General features: G+C 38.3%; 1 protein-coding gene across 8 annotated transcripts in view; it reads right to left on the bottom strand.

Moving 5' to 3' along the window:
* The window catches only part of LOC134539300 (protein kinase C and casein kinase substrate in neurons protein 1), a 244,370-nt gene that overhangs the window by 182,679 nt on the left and 33,705 nt on the right, over positions 1-27,986 (bottom strand). For 4 of the 8 annotated variants that reach the window (XM_063381211.1, XM_063381215.1, XM_063381209.1 and 1 more), the window contains exon 2: positions 7,492-7,531. The exons of the other annotated variants lie outside the window; for them this stretch is intronic. The gene's annotated coding sequence lies outside the window, so the exon portion shown is untranslated. The remainder of the gene's footprint in view (positions 1-7,491; positions 7,532-27,986) is intronic. 8 annotated transcript variants of the gene reach the window in all.

Genomic DNA, 27,986 nt, shown 5'->3' with positions numbered 1-27,986 from the left:
GCCTATCTGATAAAAACAATCGAAATGCTTCATCAAACAGTAGCTTCAGAATTCCACCGACTACAGTGATGCCGATTCCCATGCCAAAAGAAATCCTGCAGAAGGAAGAGGACGACGACGTGGCAAGGCAGCTGTGCTGACCGACTCGCCATATAAGAACGAACTAATTAGGAAAAATGCTGGTGTATCTAAATCTCAAAACAGTTCTAAAAAACATAAGAATAAAGAAGACAGCAACAAATCCATACCAACAGTAACTTTGCGTGTGTCTTATGATGATGACGTTCCTTGCATGTATTGCGCTGAACAGTTCTCCACTTCAAAATCAGCCGAAAGTTGGGTGCAATGCTTAAAGTGTCATTCTTGGAGCCATGAAGAATGTGCTGGTGTAGACACAGATGACTGTAGGCCATTTGAATGTGATTTCTGCCAGTTTGGAATATAGACTCTGGCCTTATTTTGTGTTCTGACGGGCCTACTAAGCCATATTAGGCTAATTAAACAATCATATGTTTTGTCAGATATTTGGGTTAACCGCATATGCAAGGTTGTATTATACATAATTAGATTATGCTATTAGACTAACCACTTCCTCAAAATTAACAGTGTTGTGTTATTGTTGTTCAAACAATGTTTGTGATTTTCCGCAAACCAATGTTTTTGTGAAGTTTTACTGTAAATACAGAGGAACATGTAAGGTGAAGGCTTATAATTGATTTTTTTTTTAATCCTCATATTTTTACTGACAATTGTATTTATTTGTCATACTACATGTTGTTCAGAATTTTTTATAATGCACATATTTAATCATTTAAAAATCTGCTTTCTGTACCCCGTTTTACCCAACCAGTTGGGTAAAACAGGGTAGTGTGCATACATTCAAATAATGAAAAATCTCTGCAATAATAATATTTCAGAAGACACGGTACTAGTTGCAGAATTAAACTCACATTACAATCTACGCATGCTGATGGTTTCATACATATACCGCAATATTAAAACAATAAATTTAAGCGATTTATACTAAGTACCCCGTTATACCCTACTCTCCCCTATATTCGGCGCCAAAATCACAGTCTTACTGGCGACTGGCAAGCCGAGCCGGGCGGGGATATTGTTGCCTGGCTACGGCGAGTCAAGGTCACGCGTCGCTTTTCGGTTTAGTAGAAATCGCGTGAAAAAAATAAATACACGTGATATATCTCTACACCCCTCCTCCCCCCTTGAGATATTCGTGATTTTTCCGACCCCGACCCCCCCCCCCCCCCTTTTCGAGCCTCACGTGATTAATGGACGATCCCTTGCTAATATTTAAAAACGTATCTGGAATAAGTATACAGAAAAAAAAAATAGGGGCAGGATGTTGGGAAATACAGCTGAATATGAGTAATAATAAGTTGGTACTGCACTATGCAGTTTCTTTAGTCTGGATTAGTAATTTTAGTTTTATGATTTCATATATTTTGTATAGTGTAAATGTAAGTTTGTAACAAATTCATGTGTGACGTGTACAATATCACAGTGTTAATAGTTGAAGACACTGGCGTGGTCTCGGAATAAAAATTATAAAATTAATAAAAGTGTTCGTATGCCGCATTCTAACTTTTCAGGTGTATATATTTGGACTTTCTTGCTACGTCACAACATCTCTAGTCTCATTTAATACTTAGATAAATACAGCCTGACACGTTTTACAAGTTAAAACATTTCAGCAGTTCACTATCGCTGAAGTCACTTCTAGCTGTCAACTTGCCAGATAAGTTATGCAACGTCCGTCAAGATGACTTGCATTGCCATCCAAGAAGCCTTAGTCTAATCCTCACGCGATGATTTAAATAGATAAAACGTTACAATATAAAATTTAAGCAACATTTTTTTTGTAAACCTAGTAACATTTTTTTTTGTAAACCTAGTAACATTTATTTAGCGTCTGTTTGATCCATACAATTAATATTCGTCCTAAAATTCGACAAAATTATCGGCAGGCAAAAAACATAGTGCTTACTATAATGTGTTCTAACGTTACAGAAACACGCATATTTCTGCAAAGCTATTAAAACTATTTTAAAAAAATAAAAAATTAAAACATACTCCAGTTGAAACTCTATTATTGTGTTATAGTGCCACAGTATTTAAACATACAAACTGAATGAGTGCACCCACAACCAGTAGCCCTATAAGGCAAAATTTCAGGCAGGCCATCAAAGCGATTCGAGTTCGATTCCCGGGCGAGATCAACAACTGGATTTTCGCCGGTGGGAAACGTAGCAGACGTCACCGTGAGGCTGCGGGTTTTATCGGGGTACTCCCGTTGCCCTCCGCCCATTCACTCCGACCCCATTTGACCATCTCCGACAAGAGTCGAGAATTGCCAAGATACACCATGCTATCACGCAGTTTCAAGTTACTTTCCACCTCAACCATCGTCACATCTGTTATGAAAATGAATTTACCAATGGTGATCAGTCGAATGCTATAGAAGATGATGCGTTGCAGCGCCATCTATTGGCGAGTTACGGCAATGTGGATAGCGCGAAAATATTCACCGTGTTAAAATAAAGGGTACCAATTTCCATGGTGATCCGTTGAACTTTGTAGAAGTTGATGTGCTGCAACGCCATCTAGTGGCGAGTTATAAAAAATAATGGATAGTACAGAAATCATCTCCGTGAAAAACACTTCGTTGATCTGCAAAATTTCATCGCAATTGGACAAATGGTATAGTAACGCATAGCAGGCAGGCAGACAGACAGACAGACAGACAGACAGACATACAGACATACATACATACATACATACATGCTTACATACACACACATAAATACATACATACACCAAATATTATGAAACGGCGCTTGAACACGCCTAACGATGGTTAATGAGTCCATAAAATACGGCAATGTAAAACCGTTTCCGCGATGCAAACTAGGCCCGGACAATGTGCTAAACTTCGACACACTATTAATTTTTTTTGCAAAATATACTTAATTATTTTGGGCAATTTGCACCCTTGTAGGGAGGGATAAGTGTAAAATATAATCTTCCGTTACACCTAGTGATCAAATTCTATTTTTTCATCGAGGTTTGTCATGTAGAGCGTACAAAATATTTCTCTCCCTCATAATCGATTATAAGTTGTTTGAATAACTGAATGAATGTTCACTAATAACACGCTAATTTTGCTAGACACTTTTCACTGCTCCAACAATGCATTTCTTAAAATTTGCTCGAGTGTGGACACATGCCGCTAAGTCAAAAAAAAGTTGCGTAATGTAAAAAATGCTTTCCTGTTGCGACGCAACGTCTGCCCAGCATTCTTGAAAAGATAAGACGTGTATGCGTGCGTGCATAGCGTCTGGCGTGGGCATGGCTTGCGTGACGTCAGGCGCGACTCTGATTGGCTGACGCGTCACAATCTCTCGTTCCATGTGCAGTGCTCTACAAGAAACACGCCATTTCTAAACTGCTCAACACCGAGTGGGGTCTGTTTGCGGAAAGCATTTAAGAACGCACTGAGGACAGATGGGTAGTTCTATTTGGGTCGTTACCACAACGCCGAATGTCAAAATTGACCACAACGCCGACAGCTAGAAAACTGCTGTGTACCACAACACCGAAATAACAACTGAATGAATTTGTGTGTGTTTCTTAAATGTACCTTAACGCCGAAATACCACAATCAAACCTAACCTTACCTAACCTAACCTAGCGTAATATAACCCAACCTAACCTAATCTAGTCTAACCTAACCTAGTCTAACCTAACCTAGTCTAACCTAGTCCAACCTAACATAGTCCAACCTAACATAGTCCAACCTAACATAGTCTAACCTAACATAGTCTAACCTAACATAGTCTAACCTAACCTAACCTAACCTTTGTGGCAGTCCTGCAATGACATTTTTCGGCGATAGTGTATTTCGGCGTTGTGGTACACAGCAGTTTTCTAGCTGTCGGTGTTGTCAATTTGGCATTTCGGCGTTGTGGAGCGTCCCCGTTCTATTTCCTTATTTCGTTTTCAAACTGTGTTTTTAGGATAGTGTGTTTTCAGAATAATTTTTAGACGTGAAACCCCCAGTAAAAAAGATTCTTGAAAACACCAAAGGCCTTACAATTCACCTTTATCTTAATTTCTCCGCCATCTAATGATCCCTAAGTTATGCACTGGGAGAAGACTGCGCGCCAGTTCAGAGGAGACACCGCGCTAGTCGCACTAAAACAGGTACACGCCAAAGTAGGTGTTTAAGGGGCCCGCCTCGTCAGGGTTGTTATCTGTCAGTAAGGCGGGATGATAAGCGCGACGCTCGCTGGTATTTCTAGCGCGGTATCGCCTCTAAGCGCAAGGCAGTGAACAGGGCAACCATGGAATTTGAGCAGTGACCATAACATTATATGGCCGATAAATGAAGATAAACGGGTAGTGCAAGTTCCTTAAACGCTTTCAAGAATCTGTACTGGTTGTTTTATGCCCAAAAAATTACTCTGAAAATATGCGTTTTAGCCATTTTAACTCATCTAAAAAATACAGTTTAAAAACTTAATCAGAAATCAAAAGTACTTTTTGGCCCTCAGCGAACTCTTAAATGCTGCTTTTCGTAAGCAGACCCCACTCGGATATCTCGAGTATTTTTTTTCAAATGGCGTGGTTTTTCCTGAAGCTCTGAGCGTCGTATGTGTGCCCGGGCAGGCGGGGGCCTTGAGACTGACACTGGTTTACACTGCACTGCGGAGTGACGAGAACAAGTGTTCGCCGCCTGGCTTGTCAGCTCGGGACTCGGGCGTGGCGTCGGCGAGTCAGCGCTCCCGGCGGCAAGTGCGCAAACAAACATTGTTTTCTTGTTTCCTCCTCCCTTTCCAGCTGACGAGGTTCGCACGACAGAGCGGCGTGGGAAAGTTTCAGTCCACAGTTTTACTTCTTACAGATGTGAAGAAAGAAGCCACAGTTATGATCAACGTATACCTACCAACCATGGGCGTAACCCCCGAATTGGTGGTAGAGGAGAGCCGAAGAGAGTTATTAGAAATTTTTTTACAGATATTTTTCTGTGGGGTTATAAAATCCCCCCCCCCCCCATTTGCCCAAACCCTACGAAAAGATCCCCCAGAAAAATTTAAAAAAGTGCTTGAAAACATATTTTTATGCTATCTCTTGACTTTTCAGCCAAGTGTTTATAGAGACGGCTACTGTCTCATTTTGAGCCATACTTGAGTCAATTTAAGATAGTTAGGGAGATGCATTATTATTGAAGAATAAAAACTGACTCTAGAACTACTAGAGTCCCTGACTATCAACCCTTGCGATCAACCCGAAAACTTTCTGTATACCATAACCCTAATTGATAAGTTGTAAATGGTGTATCACGCGACTGGTCATGTCAGTGGGTTATGGCCCAAAGTGTTATTTCATGGTTTTAACAACCTTAAAGGGGGACGCCCCGCCATTTTGGATTTTTCCATCTTTTCGCTATAATTCTAGTTCTGGATTATTTATACCAATTTTTGGCATATCAAGCATAAATCATATCACCCAGACCTTGTATACAGTATTGCAACCACTTATTTACTAACAGGCTGTAAGCGCTGCGAGAAAATAATTTGTTTCACGCAGATGACTGCAACTATCATGATAATGATACCAGTTCAAAAGTATTACTTCAAAAAGTATCCAAAGCTAAGTCGTACGCCAAATAAAATATTTTAAAAAAATTGGCATGGAAGTTTTATAGCAAGTGGTACCAAAATACTTGGAACTGTATGATGGCGAGATCTAATACCCTCCTTACTGGCCAATTTATGTTTGAATTCTAGCATAAACTGAAGCCATGAAAACGTGTGTTAATTTTTTTTTTTTTGCATTTGCCCTTGGTAGGTATCTTTTGTCGTTAGAATCTTTATTTTTGTAACATAATCTATACATAATTAAAATTAAGTTTTTTTTAATATACTGATTATCTCGGGTTTCTAAGCTTTTAGGAAACCCAAATTTTAAATTATTTACTCATGAAATACCAAAAATTAAAAAGTTATACGACAACGACAATATACAAACGTTACTATCAAAATTTTATACCACACGGTTAAGACAGTACATACTCGTTGTTCAAGCTGAGATTGAAATATAAATTGACCCTTTAAGTTTCATAATACTATAAAATAAACACAGTGCATAGACTGAACGATTTATAAAAATAAGCAAAAACACAAATTTTTAGAAACATAATAATTTGTGATACTATCCCCATAACTGAATATTTGATCAATGTTTCGTGAAAATACAAGTATGACAACGACCGCCATTCACATAATATATAGAAGAAATTTATTTGAAAGTTGTTTCGAGTTTTCCTCTGGAAATCAGTAGTAAATTAGGCGGCAGTTAAGCAACAAGTACGAAGGAATATCTACTGGCGTTGAGGTTTTTGATGTTATTTTATTTTACTGTCTGTTTTTTTTTTTTATTATTTGATTTGAACATTTGGTTTGTTATTCTGGTAAATTTAGTCGTAAGTTTTGCAAAGGTTGGCTACGTGATCGTGAAAAAATAACAGAACATTCTAAATACTGTGAGAACCTAATTTATAATTTTAGTTTATATTAAGAGTTATTGTTTTATATATTATTTATTATTTTTTTAATGGACAGCGTACAAAAATTATTTATAGGCCTACCAGATAATACGTTGGTGTGTGGTTTAAGAATTCAAGACAGTGACTACTTTCTGCCGCGCACGAATACAGCGCCGTGTGGCGGCCGAGCCACGGAGTGGCGGAGTCGTGTGTCGTGTGTAGTGCGTGTGTAGTGCCTCGTGTGTAGTGTCGTGTGTAGTGCCTCGTGTGTAGTGTCGTGTGTAGTGCCTCGTGTGTAGTGTCGTGTGTAGAGTGTCGTGTGTAGAGTGTTGAGTGTCGCCGGGCGGAACTTCGCGCGCGATATGAAGCGTGTTACCCGCCCGCGGATGTGCTGTTTGATTTCCACAAGGGCGTGTAAGAGCTGAACATGGCTTTACAAGTGTCCGAAAGTGTTGAACCTTGAGGGTTTAAAGAAATTTTTAGGTATGCACGAGTCGTTTGATGATCGGGCGCGCTGTAAAAAATAATCGGCAATTTGGTGTTTCGTAATTCTGTTGTCATTCTCTCAACCGTCAGCTGCGGACTCCAGCTACGAGATAGGCAAGGCTGTGTCTGGTACGCCTTCCAGTAAAGTTGCGAGACGCAATGTTACGAGCTACTGCATGTATCGTCGGAGCGCCGCCCAGTGCATCGTCAAGAAGTCGCTGGCTCAGTCCCGATAAAACATTTAGCTCGACGTCTCCCAGCTCTGCTTCATTGCGTCGGAATAACAATCACAAGTGCGTGCAAGTACATAAACGTAACAACTGCGTGGTGACATTTTGCCGCAGCGAACGGAGATGGTGATTTGAGGCCGCCTTATACTGCGGGACTTACAAGAAAAGTCGTTAATATATTTCTATATATAATGGCCGATATTAACGTACCTTTATAAACAGGCTGCCCAGAACGATGTATAAGAACAATCTGAAACATACGTAAATAAAATAAAGACTAGTATCGTTCTACTTTATAACATTTGAGATAATTTTGGTATTTTATTTAATTATTTAGATAATTTTAAAAAGTATTTTTTTATATTAAGTTATATAATATGTATATATGAGTTAAGTAAAAGTAAATCAATGTAATAGGATTAAAATGTTAATTATAAATTTAAAAGTGGTAAAAGTCATTTGTATACAAGGTGCAGGCAAACGCACTTCACGATCATATTAAAAGCACCAAAAAGTAAAACACATTTTCTTTCGCTAACACCTGCTACTTGGTCCTCAAAAAAATGTTTGTCCTTAATTGTTTTTCTCTGCCGTCTCTTACGAACCCAGTTATCCCCACATAATAAATCGTAACAATATGTTGACTTTGAGGCAAGCCATGATACGTTTCCAGGCTCCAGGATTAAAATGGTACATCAATGCTCTTGCCATTTTCTGCGTTCTTCAGGGTCTTAATACGTTCGATCGTGCTGACGTAAGGCAGCAGTCATTCGATATTCTGTAGTGTTAGAGAGACATCCTGCGGATTTTCTACAGCAGCGATAATTGCATTATTGTGCTTATTGGCTAGAAGCAGTACTTGCCTTTGTTTCAAAGTAATGATTATATACTTGTAGTCCTCAGAAAATCCAAGATGCATGGACAGAGGAACTCAAGCTTCGAATTTTCCTTCGGCATAAACATGTAGCTTGTAATCATCCTCTTAGGTCCCAGCCGGCCATCTCTCTTCTGGTTTGCCTCGACGCCATTGAGTACATTTGTAATGCGCTTGATTAGGTGAAGAATACCATTGCTGGATATTTTTGTCATCGTCGGATGCGTGCTCACAGGCTTGCAAATAATGAGCAGCTGTCATGGTAGTCGCGGTGTTTCACAACTCGCCGTTTTTAGCGATTTAAAGACGCAATGTTTTGTTTGGCGCGTGTGAATGTGGCTGCTCCTAGCAAGTCGTGAGGACTGTCACTGCCTTCTGCCATCACGGGGGACAGTGACAGCGTGATAAGTTCACGAAAAAAAAAACAAAATTTTTAATTAGATTTTTTTTGTTGCTATGCCACCGTCCCACTAGCTTTATATCTTCAAGTTACAAAGATACCAAAATCCTTCAATTTACAAAAAAAAAAAAAAACTAAAAGTCAGTCATGGGGGATGTCGACAGAAGTGAAAACTTAAAATTCTGTTTTTTAAATGTGTAATATGAACTCATTTCTACGTCAAATGTACCCAAGAAAATGATTTTGGTATTATATCACTAGCATGTCGGTGACGCGAACCCATATGTTTTGCCCCTCCCAATAACAACTTTAAAACTAGAAGAAATGAAGTTTTTTCATTGAAAGAATAAAAAATTAACTTAAATCTACAAATAATCAACATTATCTCTAATAAATCAATAACCTGACATTTGAAGAAATTCACATCGCAAATAAATAAAAGAAAGAAAAAAACATACCCTCAACATAACTACCTACATACTAAAAAATATCCAATACTCGCAATATGCACCACACAATAACGTTAAAATTTCCTTGGAAAATAAAGATAAAATTAAAAATTAGTATCTTTAAAAATAGAATAAATTAAGTTTAATCCTTAAAATGTTAAAAAAAAAAAAAAAAAGTCACGTGACCATGTTTTCACTTCAAAAATTATGTTATAAAAACACAATCACCAGGGCCCAGTTGAGTTTCAAGTTTTGACGTGTAACATCTTAGCTATCGGTACGTAGGTAGGAGTAAATCGAACGAAGTCGCTTGGGACGGAAATGTGTAACCACCGTGGAGGATTGCGCGAACCAAACTTCACAAAGCTCACCTTGTATTAACTGCTTAATGAATTGTCACACTATAGGCAGTATTTTAATGAAATTCCTTTCGAAAATCCGGTCCAAAGCCGGTGTTTAGTATTTTTCAAGGGGTGAGGAGGGGGGGGGGGGGTTGTTCGCTTTTATCGGAGTTGTTTCATTATATATTTTTAAATTTCGCTCTACTAACCGAATGATACGATAATAGACATAGCTGCTGCAGCAGCAAATTCTAGCGACGGATGTGGAAACTACGTGTGATTCGAATCCTGAATTGTAGTTGAAAACACAAATTTGCTTATATTTATAACGCTCTGCATTATCATATATATATATAATTATATATAATAATATATATAGTTACGCTCATCACTGACAATGATCGCGTACTGCTGTAGGCTATATATTTATTATACTCTTTGCTAACCTGTTCCCCCTAGCACTGCTGCCGCGTCCGTGGCGCAAAGATAATATTTTGACTAAATCTTGGTGTTGGGTAGTCCATTTTTTTCTGCACATCATCGGTGCGTTAATAATCTTAAATGTATGGTTCTGTTAGTTTATTTGTATGATTCTGTGTATGAATGCTTATATGTTTGACCATTATTTCCAATATACATAACCATTATTTTCCATATGTATGCCCATTATCTTCCTTATGTCGTTCTGTGTTTGAATGATTGTCATAAGATAGATGAATGGTCTTTTCTTTTTTTGTTGGTATTACCTTAATGGAATATCAAATACATTTATTATTGTTCAATATATTTTCTCACGAACAACTGTATGTGGTTTTGTCACGATCAAGTGAAAGTGTATATTGAATCAATCAACAGCAAGGAAGACTATTGAATCACCAGAGGCAATACGCTTGCAGTATATTAAAATAGATTGAATTTTTAATCAATATTTCGTGCATATTAAATTAGAGTGTTCGTTACATTCATCATTTTTCAAAGGGTGCCTTTGGCGCCTTACAGCTATCTAAAATTATGTAAGAAATTGAATATTAAATTCAAATTTAATGTAATATTTTTTGAAGTTACACTTATTTGGGCGCGTTATGGAAAAATGATGAGTGATTTTTATGTGTATGCATCATGCAAAAAAATTGACAAGATGAAAACAAACTACGTACAAATCATAGGTATGTTATACTTCTTAACTTAATAAAACTTAATTTGACTATCCATTACGAACCCAGTTCTTCCCACATTAGTTCGTAACAATAGAATAACTTTTCAAACACAGCTACATTAGTGGAACACACCTTGATTATTAAATTAGAGTGTTTGTTGTATTCATAAATTCACAATGGGCATCTTAGGCGCATTACGAAAACTATGCTTATTTTTACTGAAAAAGCTCATATCTAAGAAAGTTTAGCTCTAAAGAAAAAAACTATGACAATTTTTCCTCCATTTTTGTAAATTAAAGTTTGCATCACTGGAAATATTTTGTTGGCATTTAGAATTTTGTATATGTAAAATTAGGTATATGTATTTATATATGCATATATATGACAGAAAGATTTCTGGCAGATTTGCTTTTTTATAGCTACGCCCTTTTGAATTGTTTAATTGTATTCTTCTTTAGTGGTCTCTTATTTCTTGCTGCTATAATTATCGGTTAATAGCACAGATGCACTTAATATATATTAAATATGATTTTTTGTCAATTTTTTTTATCATTTCACATATATATTGCTTTTTCAAAAATAATTTTATTTACCTAATATTAAAATAAACTTAATTTTTACGTGACAACGTCGAATAAATCGATGAACGCCGGCTGCACGCACGAAAAAGTGTCCCGTTACGCACACTGTTTCATTACGCTGTGTCCCGTTACGCTCATTGTACGCTTGCGCCGCATCTATCTCTCTTCCACTCGATTGGAACAACCATCGATTTGACTTTTTCGAGGCACATTAAACTTGAAACACTCCCATTCGTTTCCTACTTTTACAATCATCGTCCTATCCTTAACAGAATAACACAGATTGGAAGAAGTTAAATAGCAAACATGTATAAAATTTATAGTTAAAATAATCTTTTCGTTAAAGTAATAAACATATTTGAATCAACCAGTGCAAATAAAAGTAAATTTATCAATTAGATTGTAGATTTCATTTCACTCCTTTGTATCCATACAAAGGTGATAATTCAATCAAAATGATTCATTTTTATACATAAAAGTATGCAAACATTTCATCAATGTTTTGTTATGACGTTGTCACGTTAAACTATCGTCCGTAAACCGACTTTACAGACAACCAATTTTTTTTTTAAGTAGCTGTGTTTAAAATGTTGCTCATTAAGTCTATATTGTTTTCCCTTGCAACCTATGCTTTACTCGACGAGGGTTTTGATTACAGTGCGTTCTAAATTATTACTAGCGTGACGAGTAAGTAGGTACTGGCGCCGCAGCTGGTCACGTGAGTACGCGCTTTTAGCGTAGCGCGTACACGACCGCGAGCAATCAGCGTGGAATAAGTACCTGCAGACGACTGACGAACACATCTGGAGAAACATCGTCGCACGGTGTAAACTCGTATATTCAACTTTGTCGTTAAGGGGGTGTCTCCCATTTCAGGTCAAGATTTTATATTTACAGTAATTACAGATAAGCTTGTAGACTTTTTCAATTGCTTAACTGTCACGAAATGAAAAATATATACAGCGCATACTTTTTGCATAATTATATGCCAAAGTTACATTTCTAACGTTTTTGGGTTGTACAAAAAAGGATAATCTAATTTATTGCAGAACTGAAACTTTTTACGTTTAACTGGAATGTCACTGGCTACTTCAAGAAATTATTTGAATTTCTTTCAGATAATATTTATTAATTTTACTCGACATTTAAAAATTCTTAAATTTGTTAAGATTTTGACAGCCAAGAAACATGAAATGAGTTTTTGTGATAGAAATGCAAAACATATCATGAAGTAGCCAGTGACATTGCAGTTAGAACTAAAAAGTTTCAGTTCTGCAATAAATTAAATCTCCTTATTTGTACAACCCATAAACGTTAGAAATGTAACTTTGGCAGATAATTATGCAAACAGTATGCGCTGTATATATTTTTTTAATTTAGTGAAAGTTAAACAATTGAGCAAGTCTAAAAGTTGATCAGTGATTAATATAAATAAAAAATCATGACATGAAATGGGTGGCACACCCTGAATTTCAAATGCCATATATTTAACTTACCAGCACAGTTTTTCTCCCCACTTCTCACCTAAGAAAATTTAGAAATAGTACAAAAAGGAATTGCATTTCAATTAGGCTACATGTTTAGCAAATACAAGTGCGTGAACCCCAGATTTTTTTCATGTGTTAACATCTCAGCTCTCGACACACGGCAGTTGGTAAGAATAATTTCGCGAATGGAACTGAAGTCGCGTGGAACGGAAATGGGTAACCACGGTGCTGCCATCTGTGGCGGATGGCGCGAGCCAAGGTTCACAAAGACAAAGGGAATCTTTATAGTACCAACTGTTCAGTAAATTTTAACAAGATAGGCAGAATTTTAACACAAAATTCCTTGTCGAAAACCAGGTCTAAATCCAGGGTTAGTATTTTTCAAGTTTTTTTCGGAGCTGTTTCATTATATAGTTTAAAATATTGAATACAGAATTAGTCAATAGTCGACGTAGCTGCTCCGGCAGCGAATTCTAGCGGCGGGTGTAGAATTACGTGTGTTTTCTGTCCAGAACTGTATTTGAAAACACCATCTTCGTATATTTCTCACGCTTAGCATTATTTATAATAATTCTAAGTTACATTTCGTGTCCTAGTTTTGTATTATGAGAACAAATGAATTTGATCGTTACCGAGGTTAGATGTTACAAAGCTCTGGCGAATATTTGATGACTCGCTCACATTTTTGCTATCTAAAATAACTTTGCTGGTATTATACTTGATTTTTAAAACCCCAATTTTTTTACAGTTGAATGAATAAGATAATGTAAACCTGCTGGTACAAACACTGAGTATGTTTGACAAAAAAAAAAAAAATCTAACTCCTAAGCATGGTTTCTCTTTGCAAATGCCAATGCGAATTATTTTATTTTTTTAACATGACTTAACAGATAATGCATGCAATCATACTGATAACATATGTAAATCATGAGTACAGACAATTTTCTTAGGAAATATCTCTGTTAGGTAGATTTCAAATAAATAATAGTTATTGCATAAGTTACCATGATGCAATCTTCGGAAAATTTTTGTATAGCTTATTCCTTTCATGGTCTATAGACCCTAAACCATCGTCAACTCAAAAGAATATATATATGTGTATATATATACATATATATATATATATATATATATATATTATGAACACGATAACTGTCGCAATTTTTCACAAATCACTTCCAGACTGATACATAAAATCTAGTAGTGGAAAATCTCAGTCAAGTTCGTCAATGGGAAATATCCGACTAAAGGGGTACAAATGGGAAAGGTTTTTTGAAAAACAAAAAAATCGCTGTAACTCCCATAATATGAAAAATATCACATCCGTTTTGACGTACTATAACTAGTAGGAGAAATACCAAAACCTGTCATGTAAATAATTTATTTGCATCAAGGATTATGATAATATTATAATGGCTTAAAATAACAATCAAACGAATTAGATACTAGGAAATCCACGTTATTAGTGCAAGGGATGAAAAAAAGTGTTTGAAGGGCAAAAAAAATTAAATAATCACCTTAGTTGGCATATAATATGAAATTCGTTCTGAGCTATTAATGCTGTGTTGTAAACTATTGAATGCTGAATACATTGGGTTAAAAATATTCGTAATATTTTCGCTGCACGGAAAATGGCCAAATATTATTTAATCGATCATTTTGTAATATTGGAGTACATAAAAATTACATTAAATTCTTGAAATGTCCCGGAAGTTTGTAGAAGTTTCCACACAGTTTCCAGAATAAATAGATACTTCGAAATCTACCTACGCCTGTAGGCTATGCCGAAAGGGATTTTTTTTTTTACGCTGAGCTAGGATCAAAGCAGTCGTCCTTCAATAAACTGGAAGTTAATAACTGTTCATAGTCCGAGTTTCTAAAGGTGTATTATTCATCGGATCGATAGGAAAGCAGTGTGGAGTAACGGGGAAAACTGGTCGCGTTGCCTTCAAATTAAAAGCCCAGGGCGTTGGCTTCAAGTTTCCCAGGAAGTCTATGGTCACTATCTAGACACCGGTGCCGACAGAGAGAGCACTTGCCAGGAAACTAAGGAATGTTAACTACAGGAGGTTGATACGCTATTACACGCGCGTTATCGTCCTGATGATCCACTCTCACGACAACTATCCACATATGGTGGTCATATTTCCCTCGTGTATCCTCGTGTATCCTCGTGTACCCTCGTGTACCCTCGTGTATATTGTGTCCACAACACATAACCCCACATTAAAGCTTTCTTCGTAATTGGTCATTCAACGATGTGCATTCGGATATTTTTTCCCCTAAAATAAACACTATTTAAAATTTTATATTTAAATTATTAAAGAACACAAGTCATCATAACTTCTAACTGAAAACATAAGCTCACAAAACACATTTTTAAGTAGTTATTAATAAAACTTTGGACAATTTGACAAGACTAATTCTCCACACACAACTTGTACGATAACAAGGGAATTGATTAATATGAAGTGTTGCACCAATCGCATGTCCCCAGTCCAAGCGACGAAAAGCAATTGACATTGTCTTAATGTTCCATTAGACTGCCGTATTATGAGTAGAAAAATTGAATCCATCTTAATGAAGGGGAAAAAAAATTTCGGCACAGCATATAGGCGTAGGTAGATTTCAAAGTACCTATTCATTCTTGAAATATTTTGGAAACTTCTATAAAATCCTGGAACATTTTAAGAACTTATGTTCACCAATGTTCAAAAATATCGAACTCAATGCATCCAGCTTTTAATGTCTTAACTAATTTGATATTATGCCTACTAAGGTAGTTATGTAAGTATTTTTGACCTCCAAACAACATTTTAAATTCCTGCACTAATACGTGTACGTAGGTATATATTTTTTGGACCAAAGTTTAAGGTAATATTAAAAATGTTAATAAATTTCGAGACATTTGATAGTAATGAGATCTTAAATTTTTTTTAATTTCAACCTCTGTTTTTACGATAATAGTTCGTTTCATCCAACATTGTTTCAGCCAAAGGTTTTAGATAAAGTTTAGGAGTTTTCCAATAAATTCCAAAGGATTTGATAGTATATCTATTTTTTTTAATTACTTTTTTCGTCTTTCTACCCATGTTATCTTAACCCAACAGTAATGGTTTATCACATAAACTTTATCTTTATACAAAAAATTTCCAGCAATCTATATATATAAAAATTTAGCTTCCGTATGTATTTGGCCGCAAAACTCGGAAAGTATACGATGGTTTGGATTGAAATTTTTACAGAACATTGCATCTTAACAGAAGAGTGTTTATATGAAATAAAAGTTTGGGAAAATCCACCGGAAAAGTCGGAAAAAAAAGTTTCTATAACTAAATATCATGGTCACCCAACTTAGTTGTGACCACGCTCGACGATGCTGTACCATATTGTCGAAGTTCAAGCACATCAGGCTACTCGACCATTGTGCCTTGACGACTATAATTTACACAAATATGTATGTATATATATATATTTCAAGAAAGAATAAAAAACTTTATTTAATTTGAAAGTATATTCTTTCGACTCTATTGATAAAAATACGTTTAAATTAAAAAATATTCCAATTTTTGGAGCACAGTAAAAAAAATGCATTTAACCACGAATATGCGAGTTAAACTTCAGAACGATCCAACAGCAGTCATATTTTCAAGACAATTAATTGAAGTTGGTAACGGCACTGTACCTACAAATCCAGAAACAGGAAAAATCAGCTTATCATCTGATTTATGCAACATCGTAGATTCAAAAGAGGAATTAGTAGACAAGGTATTCCAAAACATCGAAACAAAATTCAAAAATCATGCATGGTTGAGCGAAAGAGCCATTCTAGCGGCTAAAAATGTTGACGTACACGATATGAACAATAGTATTATAAACAGAATCGAAGGTGAAACAATGACATACAAATCTATTGATTCAGTAGTGCACCAAAATGAAGCAGTGAACTTTCCAACGGAATTTCTCAATTCACTCGATGTTCCAGGATTACCACCACATATTTTGAATTTGAAAATTGGTGTCCCAATTATATTGCTTCGAAATATCTGTCAGCCTAAATTATGTAATGGTACACGATTAGTAGTTAAAAAATTAATGGATAATCTTATTGAAGCAACAATTTTGATTGGACTTCATAAAGGTGAAGACGTATTACTTCCACGAATGCCACTTATTCCGACAGATATGGCGTTCGAGTTCAAACGACTTCAATTTCCAATACGCCTTGCGTTCGCTATGACCATCAATAAAGCACAAGGACAATCTTTGCAAGTGTGCGGTTTGAATTTAGAAAATGAATGCTTCTCTCATGGACAGTTATATGTCGGGTGCTCCAGAGTCGGTAAACCATCTGATCTATATGTTTATGCAAAAAATGGGAAAACAAGGAATGTAGTCCTTCCATTAGCTTTACAATAAAAATATTTAAGCTAAACACATTTTTATTTCTTCTATTACATTCCACAGCCATGCACAGTAAAATATTAAATTAAACAATGAATTAATATTAAACTGTGCCACAGCAAAGCGTGGCCGGGTTTAGCTAGTAATTAATAAGTTAACAAAAATAAACATTAATTTTATAGAATATATGATAAGGAAGTTATATTTATTTTCTTATTTCCATACCATAAAAGAATTGTAGATCCCCTACACTAATGGATTATATTATCAAAAATTATTTTCGACAAACGTTTTATATAAAAATGATAAGATTTACAAACAATATGAACGGATTTATGAATGGAATTATGATTTTTTTTGTATATAAACCCTCTTTATTCGCTCCTTGCAGCAATGGTTGGACGCATCAAAAATTATTTCAGACAAAAGTTTTATAGTATTAATAAAGTTTACATACAATTTGAACGAATTGATAGAGTTCCTACTAAGGGATTTGTGAATTTTTTTGTCATTCAACCCCTGTTTATTCCACCCCTTGCAGTAATGGTTGGTGGGATAAAAAATTATTTCAAACGAGTTGTAGATAATAATATAAGGTTTTACAATAGAACACTAGCTGCCCGACCCGGCTTCGCACGGCTATACTAATGGGAAAAAATTAAGCCACATATCCCATTTACAGTAATGGTAAATAAAAAAAAATTCAGTGAAAATTTATTACAATGCTGTATAATGTACCGGAGAGAAAATGAATAGCACCGATGGTTTCCCGACTCGTGCAAGTAAAGAAAAAAATTAATAATTAATTTTTCTTGTGTGCCCTTAAATGGTGGTCTGATTTCGTATAGAGAAAAAGTACACGATATAAATAAAAAGAGATAAACAAGACCAAAATGTATAATTTACAAAAAAAATAAAACTTATGTAAACTAACATAGTATTTCTTCAAAAACTAAATAATATCAATTATTTAACCATAAATATGAAGCTAATTAACTTATCACATAAAATGTACTTATTGGCGGGCCCCCCCCCCCCCCCCAACCATACATACATACACACACACACACACACACACACCTACACTCGTATCTGAATTTGCTTAAAAAAATAATAATGATCATATTCACTACACATTTCAAGCTTGATTATATATATATATATATATATATATATATATATATATATTTCATAACAGTCCTACTGTAAGCTGAGTGTAAGCCTTGCTGGCTTTTCAGGTGCATTCACGCACTTTTTTTTAAAAAAAAAATCAATATGATGATAATTTATCTGGGTCGTGCATGGACACTTGAAACACAAACGTCATCTCAATGCTAGAGTGGCCCCCAGAGGAGTTATTAAAGGGGGAGTGGTTAGCTGTCCGTGCCATACGCCCTCCCCCCCTCCCACAACCCTTCATTTCGTGAGGACATGCACACGTCAGCTGGCTGGCACAGTTACGAGTTATGGTCCAATGTGAATTGCAAATCACGTACATCAGTCTGATGCAAACGAGCTTATTCACACATGAAACTACCACGTTGAAGTCTTCAAAAAAAAAAACACACCAAACTTGTACTTTTTTTAGGGTGTTGTGTGTGCGTTACCAATTTCAATTTTATATTTATTTTTAAAGGTATTACGATTTTTGACTACGGCGTGAATTAAGAAGGACATTTTCAATTTTCATTGATGACACATACTATGCACTGGGAAAAAACGTTTTAACGCATGACTTGGCAACAAATGAATAATTGAATTCTGGCTTAACATATCGTCGACATTCAAGTCATCAAAGACAGCGGAAGGAATAGGAGGTGATAATAGCACACTAGTGGACGGGAGCGCCACGAGAAAACCCACCACATCACAGCAACGTCCGTCACGTTTACCACTTGCGACAAATCTGGGTAAAACAAAAAAAACATGATTCGCCGTTGCCACCTTTGTGTCGCTCAAGGTGGGCGTGTTTTTGAGCCGTTGCTTTAGGCTGTCACGTTGTTAAAACGTATGCAACAATTTCAATGTTGCGAAACAAAGCCGAAGGTTTGATTGATTTCAGAGTGAAATTAAAATCTGTGCCACGATTAAAAAAGTTATTTCTCTACTCGAACGACCGCACATCCACAACCTAACACACTACAACGGGTTGCCTACGTTGACTCTTTCTGGGGCTACAGGGGGTTAACTACGCGTTTCCGGCAACATGTTTATTGGCAAAAATGGTTGCAAATAATAAGAGCTTTCTACCCTCCAGCGTTGTAACATGAATCTTGATACATCCTGTATATTGTTACGATTTACTGCGGGTTCGTAAACGATAGCCCAATTAATGATTTTTATCGCACACAGTTTTATTTATTGCCACTATTTACATTACTAGCTAATAATCTCAAAATGACAATTTAACAATTGTACTTAAAAAAATGTTGCTTCCTCCAGTCACTCGTTTCTCACAATCCAAACACCTCGCTGGGCCGCACCTCTGGCGCAACTCTCGCCGCAGCACCCCTCGTGGTCCTCCGTCGCCGCACTCCGCCGCCGCCGTCGCACTTCCCCTTCGCCGAGATCCCACTCGACGCCTCGCTCGGAACTTCGCTCGGAATTCCGCCGCGCACGCGACACTATCGCCCGGAACTGAACTCTTCGCCCTGGAACCTTCGTCCAGGGACTTCGCCGCTCTATCGCCCGGAAACCCCGCCGCGGGAAAACTCCGACTTCACTGAACTGCCTGCTGAGGCCGACGTCCTCTTTTTATATATCAGCCATAATTTCTGGAACTCACGAGCGCGGCTGGGGACAGTCACGTCATTCCGCGCCGACACGACGGCAGAAATCTCTCGAAACACGTGTCGGCGGCTCGCGTAACTCCGCAGCTGTCCGGTTTCGGATGTCAAACGGCGCCGCACGGTGAGCGAGGGCTGTAGGGAGGGGATGCGGCGACCTAGGTGCGCACGGCACATATTATGTTACAGCGGCATGTGATATCAGCCCAGTTAGCTCTGCACCTGCGCGTGACGCAACCTTGCTAACGCTCGTAACTATATTTTTGATTATATATATATATTTTTATTTAAACATCATATATATTCACTGTAACTATTTTTAACTAATGTTTTATATATGCAATCGATAGATATTGTTACGATCGCGCTTGGCTGCAGTGCTTGGCGTCGCCGCGCTCGTTCGGCCTGTCTGCGCCCCCTTCCACCCGCATCCTCTCCCTGGTATCTCGTGTCATACTATCTCGCAACATCCTGACCGTCGCAGCGCGCACCTGCCTCAGATAGAATTACTTAAAAGAGGCCGCACTGCGGAATAAAAGGACTTAGACATGTTTATCGGCACGTTTTGTGGGAACCCAATGCGTGTTGCGTTTATCGGCGTTCTTTGAGCAGCCGCCGCGTCCTTCGAGGACTCACGACGCGTTTCTGGGCATTTCGACGGCGAAGGTCGCGCGATATCTCGGAGACATGCCCGATTGTTCTGGACGGGAACCCAAGGGCTATATAAGGAGGTTGGGCCGACCTTCGAGATGAGTTCAGTGGGGAGTTCTCCCGCGGCGGAGTTTCCGGGCGATAGTGCCGCGGGTGCGGCAGAGTGGCGAAGTCCTTGGACGAAGGTTCCAGGGCAGAGAGTCTGAGTGGGGAGTTCTCCCACGGCGGAGTTTCCGGGCGATAGTGCCGCGGGTGCGGCAGAGTGGCGAAGTCCTTGGACGAAGGTTCCATGGCAGGGAGTGAGTGAGTTCAGTGGAGTCGGGAGTTTCCGGGCGATAGATTCGCGGGCGCGGCGGAGTCCCGAGTGAAGTTGCGAGCGAGTCGTCATGTGGGATCTCGGCGAAGGGTGTGACGGCGGCGGCGGAGTGCGGCGACGGAGTCCCGCGGCGGAGACCCACGAGGGGTGCTGCGGCGAGAGTTGCGCCGGAAGTGCGGCCCAGCGAGGTGTGTGAAACAAGTGACTGGGGAATTGACATTTCTTTAAGTGTAATTAATTATTTGCTAATTTAGAAGATTATTTGTAAGTGTCAAGTAGTGGTAATAAATAAAACTGTGTGTGTGAAATAAAATCTATTAATTGGGCTATCCTTACGAACCCGCAGGTAAATCGTAACATTTTGGTGTCAGAAGTGGGATAGCCCTAATTAATAGATTTAGGATTCAGTTAAGAAATAGGATTTAGTTTTTCGAGAGTAAAGTTAGCATTTAGAAATATAGTGAATTTGTAATTTATAGAGCTAGTTTGAGTTTACTGTAGTCAGTGATAGTTTTGAATGTAATAGAGTTATTGTTATTTTAATTAGAAGGTTCGTCTAAGTCATTTAAAATTAAGAACAGTATTCAAAAAATTATTATTTAGGTTGTTTAATTATTAGTAAATGATTTAAAGAGAGATGGCTACTGAAGAGCTTACTGACGAGCAATACAAGGAGATAATGGTTGCCCTAGAAGAAATAAGAGCCACTTGGGAGAACTATAACAAAGAAATGTTAGCCAGTATAAAGAACTATACGGAAGAAATGGTACCCAAAATCGGGAACTTTACAGAAGAAATGAAGAGTGGAAGGAAGGAGAGTAAGAACCACCATGAAGAAAAGAAGAGCAGGTCAAATAATAGCCTAGAGGAAATGAAGAAGGGTCAGGATGAACTGAAGCATGGCCAAGAAGGAATGAGGAATGAAATGAAGACCGAAGTGAAGATAAGCATAGAAGAGAAGAACAGCCAAGAGAAAAACCGCGAAAAGAACGGCGAACAGAAGACCGGTCAGGAGAAGAACAGCGAAGAGAAGAACAGCGAAGAGAAGAACAGAGAAATGAAGACCAGCCAAGAGGAGACCAGCCAAGAAGAGACCAGCCAAGAAGAGACCAGCCAAGAAGAGACCAGCCAAGAAGAGACCAGCCAAGAAGAGACCAGCCAAGAAGAGACCAGCCAAGAAGAGAACAGCGAAGAGAAATACAGTGAAGAGAAGACTAGCGAAGAGAAGACCTGCCGAGAGGAGACTAGTCAAGAGAACAGTGAAAAGAACAGCGAAGAGAACAGCGAAGAACACTGTGAAGAGGACATTAGCCAAGGAGAGGAGAACAGCCAGGACATGAAGATGAAAGAAGAGCTGAAGAATAGCATAGAAGTAGTGAAGATGAGTTACAAAGTAAGGAATATTGAACAAGAAGAAATGAAGATAAACCAAAGAGAGAGGGCTAAATGCACAGAAGAGCTGAAGAAAAGCCAAGAAGAGATGTACATGAATCAAGAAGAGATAGAGAAGTGCAAAGAAGAAATGAAGGAAGACCAAGAAGAGACACAGGAAGACCAAGAAGAGGTGAAGAAGGACCAAGAACAGGGGAAGAAAGACCGAGAAGAGAAAATGAGAACACAAAGAGTGAAGAAGATGGTGCAAGGAGTAACTGAGTGCAGTCCAGACGATATTCATAAGAACAAAGAGGGAATGAGGAACCAAGAAGAGACGAAGAAGAGCTGGGAAGAAATGCTTTGTGAACGAGTAGCTACGAGAGAACAAACAGAGAGAAAAAGGGAAGAAACAAGCGAACCATTGGGAGGCAACGAGCAATGCTCTCAAGAGTATCGAGTCCGTCCAAGGCAATGGTCGGCCCGTCTCGGGCAGCTGGCTGAACGACATGGGGCATCTGCGATGCAGAAGTGTCGCCGGGTGACAAGAGTAGCTACATCTAATGAGAGAGAGGGTTATCTGGTGAGACTGTACAGCCCGCGATGGAGGAAAGGCAGGAGGCCTAAACTTCGAGTAGCATGGGCGTCTCCTGGAGTAGCATCTCCAGAAGGAGATGCATTACCTGTTCGGGACGAACAGGTTTAAGGAGGGGGCAATGTTACGATCGCGCTTGGCTGCAGTGCTTGGCGTCGCCGCGCTCGTTCGGCCTGTCTGCGCCCCCTTCCACCCGCATCCTCTCCCTGGTATCTCGTGTCATACTGTCTCGCAACATCCTGACCGTCGCAGCGCGCACCTGCCTCAGATAGAATTACTTAAAAGAGGCCGTACTGCGGAATAAAAGGACTTAGACATGTTTATCGGCGCGTTTTGTGGGAACCCAATGCGTGTTGCGTTTATCGGCGTTCTTTTGAGCAGCCGCCGCGTCCTTCGAGGACTCACGACGCGTTTCTGGGCATTTCGACGGCGAAGGTCGCGCGATATCTCGGAGACATGCCCGATTGTTCTGGACGGGAACCCAAGGGCTATATAAGGAGGTTGGGCCGACCTTCGAGATGAGTTCAGTGGGGAGTTCTCCCGCGGCGGAGTTTCCGGGCGATAGTGCCGCGGGTGCGGCAGAGTGGCGAAGTCCTTGGACGAAGGTTCCAGGGCAGAGAGTCTGAGTGGGGAGTTCTCCCACGGCGGAGTTTCCGGGCGATAGTGCCGCGGGTGCGGCAGAGTGGCGAAGTCCTTGGACGAAGGTTCCATGGCAGGGAGTGAGTGAGTTCAGTGGAGTCGGGAGTTTCCGGGCGATAGAGTCGCGGGCGCGGCGGAGTCCCGAGTGAAGTTGCGAGCGAGTCGTCATGTGGGATCTCGGCGAAGGGTGTGACGGCGGCGGCGGAGTGCGGCGACGGAGTCCCGCGGCGGAGACCCACGAGGGGTGCTGCGGCGAGAGTTGCGCCGGAAGTGCGGCCCAGCGAGGTGTGTGAAACAAGTGACTGGGGAATTGACATTTCTTTAAGTGTAATTAATTATTTGCTAATTTAGAAGATTATTTGTAAGTGTCAAGTAGTGGTAATAAATAAAACTGTGTGTGTGAAATAAAATCTATTAATTGGGCTATCCTTACGAACCCGCAGGTAAATCGTAACAATATTGACGAGAGCTGACGATTGAAACTTAAAGGAACGCGTAGCTTCTCAGAGTCAAAAATTATACTAAATGGAAATCCCAAAACGCAACAAAATGCCTTCAAAATGGCGGCGCTTCCCCCTCCACCGCGCGCGATGCATCACAGTCCTCACTTAGCGTGACGAATTCTTTGATCCTTTAGCTATCCAGCGGTGTAATTACATTTCGGATGGAGATGATAGATATGTAGCTGCAACACCAACCTGTATCCCTCGATTTTGTTATGATTCTTTTTTTGAATTGCCACCAACTATTAAAGCAATTTTAAAGACGTATTCACGTCAAAAATTACATTTGTCAAGAATGTCTTAACAAGCGACTGCCCAAACTGGGAGTTTCATACGACAAAGAGTGCTGTACAAACGGTGGTTTGTTTGTCGTTGTTTGGCTAGCTCCAAACATTTCCCACGTGTCATTTGACCGTCACTGCGCTGCGATCGCTTGTTCTCTCAGCCAATGGAGTGCTGCTGCCTAGCTGGACACGGAATTCGAATCTGCACTCTACTTTTCCGCTTGTGACTTTGCACGGTTCTGTTTGCGGACAGAAGTTTCCTGACAAAAATTTAGCTAATTTGACATTCCCTGCCACCCACTATAATTTATGCCCAGTAATTCACGGAACATCCAGTATACAATGAACTCTGAATATGAACACAAAAATTCTGATCGTATTCATCGCACCGGCACCACGTTGTATCCAACGTGTCTTATCAGTTGGTGACATGAGGCGAATAAAATTAAGGTGCATGTACCGGCACGAAATCGTGTACTGTGTCAACAATCACGAAACAAAATATTTCAAAGCAGTCATGAGGACTGCCGACAGAAATGAAAATTTAAAACTATAAACAAACAGTTATTATTTTTGGAGAGACTTTTTCGCAATTTTTACGAAAAAATATTATCACACAACGAATTTGGTTTATCACATTAGAAAATAACTCCTAAATAACTATAAAATAAGCATTGCATAGGAATTGTAGGTATTAAAAAAATTAATAATGTTCTTAATTTGTAGGTTATATTGCTACAAAGACTCAGTTTTCTTCTTTATTCAAACTATATATCTATCCACGGAAGATAATAATAGAATATTCAATACCTAGACTTTTGTTTTATTGTGCTTATTAGTGTGTGTAATTAATAATAGAAAGCAATTCAGGGAATTAATTTTTACTATTACTTTTAACTATTGGGGGCACTGGGACAACACAAAACATCAATTCCCGGTTAAAAATCTGAACCCAGTATTACTGCGAACACTATTTTGTAGTGATACAGTTTTCATGAAAATTTACAAATTTACAAAATTACAAACTACTGTAATTTTACATGAACATCTCTGTTACATTTACAAAACAAATTACAGTGTAGTCCGATATATTACCAGGGTTTCCATTCACGTGGAAAATTGTAAATTCATATGTACTTCAAATTTGATTCATGGAGAATATCAGTCCCTATCATACGTATCTCGTGCGACGTACTTGTCCACGAGCGATAAATATTAACTTGCGATAACTATGAAACTAATAGCACACTCACATATTTCTACGTATTAAACTATACCACCCTCGATATTGAGGAAATTCACACACTCTCTTGCTCTAGACAATTTCCCTGACTTTCGTGTGACCAACAAAATATTTCTGTAACTTCAATCAATCATACATGATGACATAAATTTAACCACAAATATACTAATTTACTATAAAAAAAAATTCCCGCGCAATATACAGTTTACAATGGTATCGTCATATGAATCATTTTGAATTTTTCTTAAGCATGTGAATAATGATAAAAAGAGTTGGGTCTTCAACTTCCGATTAATCTAGACAAATCAAAAAGTAAATGTTCTTTCGTTCAAAAATCTTAAATCTCTTAAAGTTCTTCGCAGATTGCTTTTAATTTTTTGGCACAACGTTGCATTATAATACGCGCGTGTTTTGAATACCTATGTCACACCTGTAACAGGTAAAAAACATAGATAATTACTATTTTCATTGCTATAGTGACATATATAGAGAGAGAGATAGACAGATAAAGAGAGGTAGATATAAGTAGACAGAGATATAAAGAGATATATACATAGAAATATATAAATGCCTACTTCAAAACAATTACAAAATAAAAGTTGGTTGTCTGTAAAGTCGGTTTACGGACGATAGTTTAACGTGACAACGTCATAACAAAACATTGATGAAATGATTGCATACTTTTATGAATAAAATTGAATAATTTTTATTGAATTATCACTATTTTGTATGGATACAAAGAAGGGGTGAAATGAAATCTACAATTTAATTGATAAATTTACTTTTATTTGCACTCATTAAATTAAATACGTTTATTACTTTAACGAAGAGAGTATTTTAACTATAACTTTTACACATGTTTGCTATTTAACTTCTTCCAATCTGTGTTATTCTGTTAAGGATAGGACGATGATAGGAAAAGTACGAAACGAATGGGAGTGTTTCAAGTTTAATGTGCCTCGGAAAAGTCAAATTGATGGTTGTTCCAATCGAGTGGAAGAGAGATATATGCGGCGCAAGCGTACAATGAGCGTAACGGGACACAGTGTAACGGGACAATATGCGTAACGGAACACTTTCGTGCGTGCAGCCGGTTTTCATTGATTTATTAGACGTTGTCACGTCAAAAAAATTATTGAGGCATTGCAACGCATGCCGGACATTAGCTACTTTCAAATTCAATAAACGCTGGTTTTATGACAAAGGAATGGACTCGTAATAAATACATTAATAACCCAGCTTGGTACCAAACATCTTCCAGGTACCAGCTGGTTTCCCTTCAGCAAGAAGCTGCGAAGATGACCAATGGGGGCCAGTCACGTCACGAGACTTCCAAACTGAGAGCGGACTTGGCAACCCGAGACCGCACGTGCCGCGAATGCTTATTGGCTACGTCCACAGTCTCCGGCGCGTCAACTGACCGACTTCCAGAGTTTTCTTCTCTTCTGTCCGACGCACGAGGTCAGCGCCAACAGACAAGTGAAACCGGCGACTGGATGAGGCATGTGTAACTGAGGAACATCAGGATGTAGGTATCCCCTCCCGGAGCGGTCGCATTTAAATACTACTGCTTTGCAATTTGTCTTGTTTTAGACAATACGTGAAATAGTATATACTTATTCGGTTGCCTTTTGACGTGACGTCTAATAAATCGATGGACGTCGGCTGCACGCACGAAAAAGTGTCTCGTAACGCACATTGTCCCACTACGGATGTGTCCCGTTATGCTCATTGTACGCATGAGCCGTATCTCTCTTCCACTCGATTGGAACAATCGATTCGACTTTTCAATCATGTTTTCGTCGTTTAAATTATTAATATTATATGATTTAACGATCGGCCACCCATTTTCAGCACAATCGGTACGGTTATTTAAAAGTAATGTTGAATTTTTAAATACGTTTTTAACGAACAATGGTGTTTTACAGTTACACAAAATAATTCAAATTACGCCCGGGATCTTTTGCACAATGTTTTAAAAAATATTGTAACACATTATAAATAATTTTGGTGTATTTGGGATGCGTATTTGTTATAAAATCGTATTATAAAAACGAAATATTATTCCCCTACGGTGCTGCTAACTACGGTGACGGACGCAAACCGAACTAATCGTGCTCTCTATCAGCTGCCGCGGGAACCAGGCACTCGTTAATACATATTTTCCTTTGTTTATTGCGATGGGCGTTATTATTAATGAATTATAAATAAAATTTCGTGCCCAGGGCCACAATTGCATATCATTTTGAGCACTGGAAGACATAAAAAAGTAAAATATTTTCGACGAATTTTAATCTGTGGTTTTGATTGCTTATTACAACAACAATTTCAGCAATAAAGGATAATTATTCTTGCATTTTAAAAATCTGATTACTAGTATAATTTCAAGTATTTATTCTTTTATTATTAAAAAAAGTAGCATCCGTCGGCGAGTGCAGTAATAATAGGTTATGTTAGATATTTGATTACAGTTTATTTATATGAAAACTTGTTCATAATTATATTTAAACTTTATAGCTAAACGCCAGTTTTTAAAATTAATTACAAGTCATCTACACGTGAACTAATTCGTCGACTGTTTATAAAGTGAAGTGAAAAAAGGTGGTTTTCATTGCTTATTACAA

This window comes from Bacillus rossius, chromosome 15 (assembly GCF_032445375.1).
Source record: "Bacillus rossius redtenbacheri isolate Brsri chromosome 15, Brsri_v3, whole genome shotgun sequence".
In the NCBI taxonomy this organism is placed as follows: domain Eukaryota; kingdom Metazoa; phylum Arthropoda; class Insecta; order Phasmatodea; family Bacillidae; genus Bacillus; species Bacillus rossius.
Note: the sequence above shows the minus strand (reverse complement) of the source record. Positions and strands in the feature narration are given on the sequence as shown.